Genomic DNA, 11,208 nt, shown 5'->3' with positions numbered 1-11,208 from the left:
GTACTTGCAACGTGTAAGCAAAACGTTGAAAATTATTGAAATCGGTCAAAATTAACGGCCGATTCTCATATAACGGTAAATTTAAGAAATGCTTGAAAGTTCAATATTTCGAAATTGAAGGGCGCTAATTTACTCAAAATTGATACACCTCGGCTTACCATCTAGCGGAAGGTTTCGGAAGGGTGAAAAAACAAATATTTATTACTTGCGCCGGGTAGTTAATGTTCGGCTCCGCCCGAACTTAGACTTTCTTACTTGTTAATTTTAAGGATGTCTGGAGATATTTGTACAGAAATGCCACGTATTCGAAATTATTTATAATTATTAATTCTAAGAAGGCACAAAAAATTCACTAAAAAGCGAAAGTTAAAAAACATTTCAAATAAAACAAACTACTATATGCTATACTATGCATACTATACTATATACTATAGTTAGCTCGAAGAGTGTATGCAATTTCTGCGTCTTAGATAAGGTGCAAATTATTTCAATAAAACTCAACATAATGGTTACTCCGTATAGTGTTTTTTTAATCATATATTCCATATCCATATTGTTAAAATTAATTTAACCTATCATATACATTGAATTTTTAAGCAAGTGGCAGCCCTGTTAAAAACAGTTTCAAACTATTACCTTATTCAACTTTTCAGTCTGACACCAATATTGTTACACATATTTCAGCTACCTAAATCCCTTTAATTAAAGGTGATTTTAATTTTGAAACGGATGGTAATCCTCCCACATGTTGTTTAGAAATAAAGCCTTTTCAATGACATCTCGATTGATACCCATATTGTAGTATTAATTTAACTTAATTGCATTTGATTTTTTAGCAGGTGGCAACCCTTTTTATGTTCTAACCTAGATATAAACCTTCTCCGCGGCGATATGAATACGTAGGCATCAATGTTTCTACAATCGTAACTCGATACCATGGAGTTATCTATGTCAAACTTGAAGAAACTTTATATTCGTTGTGTTGGTCGAATACTTGGACATCATCCCACTCTATTTACTTGATTTTAAAAAATTGCAGTTTTAAATATTGTAACACGTCGTTTCTGAACATTTTGAGTTGCAATTTTCATAAAAATAATTTTGGCCGCCTAAATCGGTCAAATATCCATATGTGCATTGGAAAAAATTTAGTACTTTCCCCTTGTCGGTGTGATATTATATCTCTTTTCTACCAATGGCTATTTATAATAAGTGAGAAATATGTCTGTTTTCTCTAAAAAACAAGGCAACTAATAATTTTTATGCTCATACTACGCATTGTTGTCATCACAAACTTATCAGCACTAATCAACAAACTACTCATTGTTGTCATCACAAACTCATCAGCAGTAATAAACAAACTCATTGTTGTCATCATAAACTACTCACCACTAATAACCAAACTCATCATTTTTGTCATTGCGAAGTCTTCAGCACTAATCAACAAATTACTCATTTTTCTCATTTTAAAGTGCTTAGTACTAATAAACAAAGTACTCATTTATATCATCATAAACTCCTCAGCACTAATCATCAAAGTCCTAATTTTTCTCATTATAAAGTCCTCAGTACTAATAAACAAACTACAAATTTTTTTCATTATAAATTCCTCTGTACTAATAAACGAAATACTCATATATCATCATAAACTCCTCAGTTCTGCAAAAACCAAATAAGTAGAAAATCAACAATTTTATTTTTACTAAAATAATTTATTTAAGAAAATTAGTTTTGTACACTAGAATACATATTTATTGTTTTCATAATACATACCTATATTTACAAGATTTCTGCTTTTCAAGTTTCATATTTAAAATTTAGTTTATTTATTTTTTTTATACTTATATTTAAAAAGCTAATGCTACTGTTTATACTCCTTTTGTTTTTTGATTATTTTCTAGAACTACAGCTATATTCTTATTTTATTTATGTATTTTTAATACTTAATTCAAAAAAGTTAACGTTACTGGGATTTTGGACTTCATATTCACTTTCTATTATTTTTATTATTAGAATTAATTTTTTATTTAGCAGCTACATATCTTAATTTACGGACTTTATTTTATTTTTAAACAATAATATTTCCAAACTTAAAGCTACTATTTACACTTAGGGCGTTTACTTATCTATTTTAAAGTATGGTTAAATCATAATTTAAGCTTAACTACAAAACGTTCTGTAGAAACTTAACTAAATGTACTTTAAAATAGATAAGTTAAGAGTCCTTATATTATTTTTTTAGTATAAAATATTTTAGAGTTGTTATATTTACGTGTGTTAATTATAATTATAATGCAACCTTTTTCATGTTTTATTTATGTTATATTAATACCAGTATTATTAGTGATATCATTTACAAACTTATTATATAAAACTAGATATTCTATTCTATTCAATACAATAAATGTATTCAGTATCCGGTGCATATGTTATGTACACATCGTTACTTTAATTCATAAAGGCCCTAACCAACACTTTTTTCGAAATACCGTTTTTCACAGATTTTGGTAAAATACACCTTCAATAAAAATTTTAAGGTCTTAGTAACAAAAACAACGGACTTACATGCTTTTTTTTAAAGTCCACAGATATGCATTTGCAAGATTATATGCACCAGATTCTGAACACCCGTAATGCTTCTAAAAAACTTAATGTTGCTATTTACAGTTTCTTACGTATATGTACTTATTCTACACTGTTACTTAAATTTTTTTATTGATATATATATTTTTTATTATTTCTATTATGACTTAAAGTTATGTATTTTCGCATTAAAGTGCGAACGTCCTCCTTCGATTTTTCTGGTAAAATATCTAATAAATGAATTTATTGTTATCAACTTGTAGATATTATTTTTTCTGTTACATAGATACTAACCAAAGAGGAGCTCAGTCTCTTTAAGACCAACAAGTGGGAACTTGCCTGCTCTTCGCTCTAAATTAAAATTTACCACGGTGTCATCTGTGAACAAGCCATGCATAACTCCGTCAACTGTTCCTTTGGTGCCCTTTGCTCTTGCTAAAAGCCCAAACTACATATCGAAGAAAGAGTGTTAATTACAAATTAGATATACTTATATCAATATCATAATGTTACCATTGCGTCAGGGTAAGCTTTATTTTTAAGCTTGGTTTCAATAGCCTGCACTTGCTCCACCGATGACATGGGAATCATAGTAGCTAAGTCAGTTTCTCTTTTTTGTGTACATAAAAACAATGGTCGGAAACAGGCGTAAAAGCATAAACAGCAAAAATAAAATAATTTGTGTGACAGTTTGGATTTAGAAAGGGAGCTGGAACGGAACAGGCAGTGTTAAATCTTATTGATCACATATGTGAAGGGCTTGACGCAGGGTATAGAGGTGTAGCTGGAGTTTTTTTCGATTTCTCGAAAGCGTTTGATCTCGTAGATCACTACATATTAATTAATAAACTAAGACTCTATGGCTTTGATGGAAAGACGTTGGATCTATTTCGCGATTTCTTATCGAATAGACTGCAGTTTGTTCAGGTTGGTGATGCGAAAAGCACAAAGCTACCGGTGAAATGTGGAGTTCCGCAAGGAAGCGTACTTGGCCCACTTTTATTCCTCATTTACATAAACGATGTCAAGAATATTAGCTTTAATGGCAAATTGTTTATGTATGCCGATGATTTATGTCCAGTTTACAGGTACAATTACTCACAGGTTTTAAAAACAAACATTGAATATGATGCGGCTATTTTGACTGAATTTTCTGAAATTAACAAGCTTAAAATTAATCCTGCCAAGACAACATTTGTAAGATTCAAACCATATCATTGTGGTAATGATGAGAAAATGGAGATTTATATTGAAGGTATTCCAGTGGCAGAGTCTGACATGGTGAAATATTTAGGAATTGTTTTGAATCATAATATGCTATGGGATGAACATATAGAGTCGTTAAAGTCCAAAATTTCCTCTACTATTGGAGTTCTTTATAAATTTAGGAATAAATTTAACATTTCTACAAAATTGCTTATTTACCAGTCACTCGTACATTCTCATTTGACTTATTTACCATCTGTTTACGGTTGCAGATTGAGCAGCTCATTAAGGTCACTTCAATCAGCCCAAAATAAAGGCCTGAAACTTGTTTTCAATCTTCCGTTAAGACATTCTACTTTTGACCTATACAATAATTATGCTAAAAATATTCTTCCAGTAGAAGGTTTATACAAGCAAAAGGTTTTAATTTATATGTTTAAGGCCTTAAAAACTAATAGCCATTGCCTTATACAGTTTTCTCAAAACATAGCCCAGTCCCAAAGGAATACTAGACAGGCCCAGCATTTAAGATCTGTAAGATGTCGACTTGAGTTAACAAAACAGCGAATTTCATACGCTGGGCCACACGAATACCATAATTTACCATCTTACTTGCGAGATATACAAGTTCTTTCAACATTTAAGCAACAAATAAAAAAATATCTGCTCGAAAATTTGGAAACACTTCTAATGTGAATACTGTTAATAATTAATTACTGTTAAATTTTGCATTTTATATTGAATTTATTTTTCTTTTAAAATATTTAAGTATTTATTTCCTTTTTTTTTTTATTATTATTTTTCTGTGTAAATTAGTTAGACGTAAGTCACGCTGTCAACACTGTTGCCTCTACAAAGCCTTCTCGGCGCTGAGGCTTAAATAAGACTATTGTTTATGTTACAAAAACATGAATTATAAATAAAAAAATAAAAAAAAAAGTCAGTTGACTTCTCGCTTTCCATGTCACCGGTGATGCGACTGACAGAATGTTGAACCCTAGCTGTCAAAACTCTGCACTCTCGCAACAGCTTGCTTTGGACTTGGAACTCGCCACGTTCACGCATCTAAAATGGGAAATCTTGATGTTATAAAGTAATTTGTAGTATTTAAAGTGACTGTTATTACCTTATCGGAGAGGGCGCCACTTTTTCATCCACTTTCTTATCAACGTCCAGTTGACGGTTCTCGACGCTTTCCAGTTTCCAGATTAATTGGTCTTGTCGTTCCTGGATTGCATCTAATTTAGCCATTATTACTGCGTGGCTACTTTGTGGTAACGGCACATCTACGGAAAGGGCTGTATTTTTCGGTGGAGGGAGTTCGTCATGTGGACATTCCACTGAATATTGACTCTTGCGAATTTTAACCTCTGAAAAAAAAATTAATATTGCAGTGAAAGAATATATGTAAGAAAAAAAGGAGTACCGTCATTTGCTCTCCACTGGCTTGATTCCACTTGCGAACATAATTCTTTGAAAACGGCTTCTTCTGAATCCATTTCAAATTATGTAGCTTAAAAAATCATTGAAAAGGTGATGAAGTAAGGTAGGGCTGCCAGACGTCCCGGTTTTCCCGGACATGTCCCGGTTTTAGACTATTTGTCCCGGTGTCCCGGTCTAACCTTAAAATGTCCCGGGTTTCGTTTAAGTGTCCCGGTTTTTGATTTGATTGCACAAATTTGAATAAAAGTTCAAAAATCACTACACTAAGAGAAAAAACGCGTTGTAATATTCGGAAAAATGTTAAGAATTCACTGAGGGAAATAACGCATAGTAAAAATGAATATTTGCTATTTGATTATCGTTTAAAAATGTCCGTATTTAAAAATAATACTTTCATAACACGCACGCGTGGTGTTGATTCAAACAACATTTAAATGCACATTTACATGTCGGGCTGTAGCTGAGTGCGCGAAGATGGTTGCCACAATTTGCTAATTTCCAGAGCGTCAGGGTTCAATTCCCATTACAACCAGCATGGAATTAAATATTTTTTTAACTTAATTATGAAAAAGCAATCGGTAATTGCAAATCGCTTAATTTTAATATGGGCGTATTTGAATTGAATATTTCTATACTAAATACAAGAATTTGTATACTTAAACGTATTATGAGTTGGTTTGGTGCTCTTTCATATGCGTATTTTTTTAATTTAGCACGCTTTTTTAACTCTAAACTTCTTCCTCTCAGTGCACGGTTTCATTTGTGAAATAGTCATATTTCGAGATAGTTGAACTTTGCACAAGCAATAGTTGATGATTAGTATATGTACCTAAATACGTTCAAAATGACGTGCACAGAGTTTTACAATTATATCAAGGAAAAGACAGAAGTTTTGAAACAAGTTCAAAGCAACGAAAAATATGACTGATATTTTAATGTTATCTTGTACTCAATTTTTTTTTCTTTCATGAAACCTAGAGTACTTATAAGTACAGTGCCGTTCAACATTATTGGCTCTTTCATCAGATCACAATTTCTAATCAGACCTTTTAGAAAAATTTTGAAAATGTGGCTTTTGAGCTAATTAATAAAGTGCAAGTCTGAAGTTGCCAGCAAATTTCGTTGATTTTTAGCTTTTATTTTTTTTTTGCTGACCGTGTCTTCCATATCAAAATAATTATCGAACATAGTTTGTATGGAAGAAACTCTCAGTAAAAACAATACCAAAAATCAACTAAAATTTAATGGGCTGCAAAATTTCATTTTAAAAATTTTTATAAAAAGTCTGATTAGAATGTTGCAAATTTATTGAATTTTCCCGAGTTTAGCACAAAGCTTAACAATTTTATTTTTATGTTTTTTCATATATTTAGTATAAACTTTATTTTTATAAAGAATAAAAAAAGGTTCATGCATTGTGAAAAACTCTGTGCTTTGGTTGTGATAAGTTGTTTTGTTTTGTTGGCGTACGTTATAATGATCTCATGATCTCATGTTTTTATGTTTTTGTTTTTGTCTGTCAAAATAAAATTTCTCTACATCCTTTCGCACGTCGAAATGAAAGAGAAGGGAGCAAGAGGCCCTGCCTAAAGTGTCCCGGTTTGGCAACAGAGATATCTGGCAGCCCTAAGTAAGGGTATAAGTATTTTCCTTGAACAGGAATACAAAAATACTTGTAACTTATATCATTCATATTTACATCTACTTCGTTTTTATTCCAGTTGAAGACTGTAACGGTTTCTCAAATAGTTCGCAGAGTTTACTAAAACAACAGCTTTAAACACGTTTGATTCTACATTTTGGCCTACAATTTCAACAGGTCCCAATTCAGAGCTAAAACAGAAACTGTCTTTCTCTTTTTTTAAAATCTATGGAAAATTCGCCTATCTTAGAACTTTTGTTGGGATCTGCAAGTACGTTTTGGCGTTCAAGGGTTCTAAAATAAATGTGCTGTAAAATTTGGTTTGATTTATTAATAATTTTCTTCAAGTACTGCATATAATTTTCAAATTTGTACGCGGAAAAACTATCTAAAGGACCGAACTGTTTTACGCAATCTGGTAAGTGCAGCAAACAATGTCCGTTAAAGCTTATTAAAAAATCGCCATATAAATCGCCAAATAATTTTACAAAATCTTTCAAAATCTCATTTGCGACATTCAATTCTGTGTTATGAGACCTTCGACCAGAAAGAAGTCGAAAGTCGAAAGGAAAAAGTTAGTATAAATCGTCTGATATGCAGTCTTTTAAAACAAAAATTCCAGCTATAATAAAAATTGCCTAAATTCTGTAGACTTCCAATTGCTTATTTCATCAAGATTTCTGGGTATTCGACAAAACTCCGACGTTCATTTTCTCGTTCATTTTTGTTACAATGCCTTTTTTAACAAGCAATTGGGGCAGTTTTTCCATTACACCTAGGTTCACCAAATGCATTGGGTCCAAGGGAAATTGTGAAACCATGCTGACATTTGCAGATTCCAACAATCTTTCACGTTGCTTATATTCTAAACTATGATGATCCAAATCCAATATTTTTTTAAAAGAATCTTCTGTCCGTAGAGGACCAATTGTTTTAGAAAAGCAAACCCTTCTTTGTCTATACACAATTGCATATGCACTTTGGACAGCTGTTTTTCCCAGTATGGAACTTAACTCCTGTTATAAATGCGCGTGCTGGGGAGTCACATGTGAAAAGTCTAATTTCGAACGGTTTTACTGTTCCATTAGGGCCTACCTTAAGTCCAGTCCTCTCAAAAATATTACTTCTTCACAAACTTTCCTAAGCAATTCATCATTGCCTGAAAAACAAGCAATGATGAAAGGGTCCTCTTTAGGGAAACCTACAACAGAACATAAGATTGGTCATAATGCCCGATTCGAGCTTTTAAATACTTTCAGGCCATCAATTCCAACGTCTACAGAAACTTTATCTGCATTTATCAGATATTTAAAATTTTTGGACATAAAATAAAACTGGATTCCCTTCTATGGTTTTAATATCTACAGTTTCTTGACTAGTACCTAAAAACGTTTTAGCAGACAAAGGTAACCCGTCAACCCCTACCTTGTTCAATGTTTGAAATAAGTCGGTCAACACGTTCAGAGTTACATTATTTCTAATAGCCCAAGCCTTTAGCTCGATTCTCCGATCGTAAGTAGGAATTGTGTTTTCTTCTCTGTCAGCTAACTCGCCAACGCCAAATAAAAAACCTTCACTATCGCTGCCACTATCTGAATAACTATCATTCACTAAATAAGGATCTGATATACTTTGCGTGTTAGGCAAAATATTCTGAAGACCGAACCGTTTGCATTTTATTGTTGCGAATTTAAAAATGCAAATGCAAGATCGTTTGAACAACATCCTGAACAGCCCAAGTAATTTTCGCACCTCCAAGGTAAAAACCACGGTAGTAGGTATATTGATTTGCAACTAAGTTGCGCATGCTTCATATTAATACTCATGTGATCCCCGCTTTACATTGGACACAACCGTTTTTAGTATTAATAAAACCATTGCACATTACACTACCATTATTTAATTCATCGATCATTCATTACCATTTCATAGATCTGAGTAAAAACTAAGTGCATAAACTCTACTTCGCGTTAATTGAAATTATGAAATGGTGTTCATTCATTCAGTTTCTAGTCAAACGCATGAAATGATTTCATGAATTGGTCTACGCATAATGGTAGTAAATGACAGAATGAATTACAACAAACACATCCTTTTGACATAATGCAAGCCGAAAACGTTGGTTAAAATCAATCCGCAATCAACTTGGACGTTTTGCCCACAAACATTGCTATTTTGCGAGCAATCTCATTGTAAAATCTCATTTTTACAATTTCATAGTTTTGGATTACATTTATAAAATTCAATGAAAGCACGTACCTATTTCGGCTGAGTTATCCATTTTCGATTATTTAGTGTACGAAATAAACGCAAACTAAATGAGTTTTTACAACATGGCCATTAATGTAGCGATAAGTTGTACAACTTGCCAGAAAATCCAAATTTTTTGATCTTTCATACAACCAAGACATAAATTAATTCAACAGGCCCACAAACGGTGCAACCTAGAGCAAAACAACACCAAATTGAACCAACGGTCGTTACGTTTATGGCTTTCTTTAAGAAACATCGGGCGAAAATTTCAACTACTCCTGTAACAAAACCTTATATAAGTTGGCCTTGCTATCAGCCTCACATACATACATATGTTCATCAGAGTATACCAACGAAGGATAAGTTAATACAAGGAGATAACGAGAGCGCAAAACTACTCTAGAAAATTACACGCACAATAGTTGCGTTCTAGATGCTCACGATATTCACGATTTGCAGGCTTTTTGTAGGAAAGCGTTCCAGGTGCCAAAAAACCTGAAAGTTAAACCTCTTTTGTGAGAGTAATTTGCTCTCTCTCTCAGTCCGAAGTTTTTCTTCCTGCAAGTTCATGAAAAGTGTCAAACGATAGGCAGGGTGGCATCTGTAAACATAAACAGATAACAAAGAACAAGAACGGAGACAATGAAATAAATACGTCAAGCATTGCAAATGTGTGAGATTGGATCGTGTCTTGCCCGCAAACGTTCAAATAAACGCGTTAATTCAACAAAAAATTTCTTTTTCTTGTCCGCGCACTTCCTGACCACGACGACCAGAAGGCAAGTGCGCTTTTTTTTGTCAAATAAAATGCGAGACGGTTGATAAAGATATTTGATCGTCTCCATGGCGCTTAACATTAAAAAAAATTTAAGTAGTTACAGGAAAAGTGGTTTTTCGCGTTCCAGGTGACTTTTATTTTTTCTCTCTTGCTCCTCTCTTTCAATAGAGTAAATTTGTTATTTGACAGTTTTACAGTTTTTTACACGAAGTTATCTGGAACGCAACTAATGACAAACATGAACAAATGTGCAACATATCCATAACTTTTGACAATCAGTACAGTTCGCATTTATATCAACGAGCAGCTTATTAGATTTGTTTTCGTTTGTACTACATATGTGCATATATACATGTACACAAGCATATGTACATACGTACAAATATATATATACAACCATTCAAACATATGTACATGCATGAAAACCTTGCTGTCCACGATTGAGAGAATACAAAGGTTGCGCCGATCTCGGACCGCTATTCCTCTCTTAACGAATTTGACAGAATCGTTGTTTGCATGACGTCACACTGGTGCAACTTGTTTACGTTTTCCTTGCAACATTTTTTTTTCTTCTTCCATTCCAGCTCACGTTTTGGCATTTCTCTCTCGCAATTGCACCAGTGTGACGTCACACAAAAGTTATTCTCAAAAATCCTCTCTGATCGGCGCAATCTTGTATTCTATCATTCTTGCTTGCTGTCCATAAGTACATACTGGAGTCCAGCGCAAGTGTATTTGCCGCATTTTGTTCAATAAGTACTCCTTGCATTGTACTCTACTCCCAACACATTGTTACTCTTTCTTTTACACTACTTGGCGTTGAGAGAGTAAATACTTGACGTACTTGCTATTACTCCACCAAAGTAGGTACTCTACTTTCTCTCATCGCGTACGAGAAATATTTGCTGCTGCCAAAAGGGAGTAGTAAATCTACTCTCTGTATACTTGTAGTACGGTAAGTACTTGCGTATTAAATTTCAATTCTGGTTGTTAGCCTACTAGTTGATATCGTTTGCAGCGCTGGTCAGTGAAATTGAAAGAGTAACAAGTAAGAAAGTCTAAGTTCGGGCGGAGCCGAACATTAAATACCCGGCGCAAGTATTAAATATATGTTTTTTCACCCTTCCGAAACCTTCCGCTAGATGGTAAGCCGAGGTGTATCAATTTTGAGTAAATTAGCGTCCTTCAATTTCGAAATATTGAACTTTCAAGCATTTCTTAAATTTACCGTTATATGAGAATCGGCCGTTAATTTAGACCGATTTCAATAATTTTCAACGTTTTGCTTACACGTTGCAAGTAC

This window comes from Rhagoletis pomonella, unplaced genomic scaffold (genome assembly GCF_013731165.1).
Source record: "Rhagoletis pomonella isolate Grant_MI unplaced genomic scaffold, Rhpom_1.0 Rhpom_scaffold_00001, whole genome shotgun sequence".
Taxonomy (NCBI): Eukaryota; Metazoa; Arthropoda; class Insecta; order Diptera; family Tephritidae; genus Rhagoletis; species Rhagoletis pomonella.
This window is presented reverse-complemented; position numbering follows the sequence as displayed.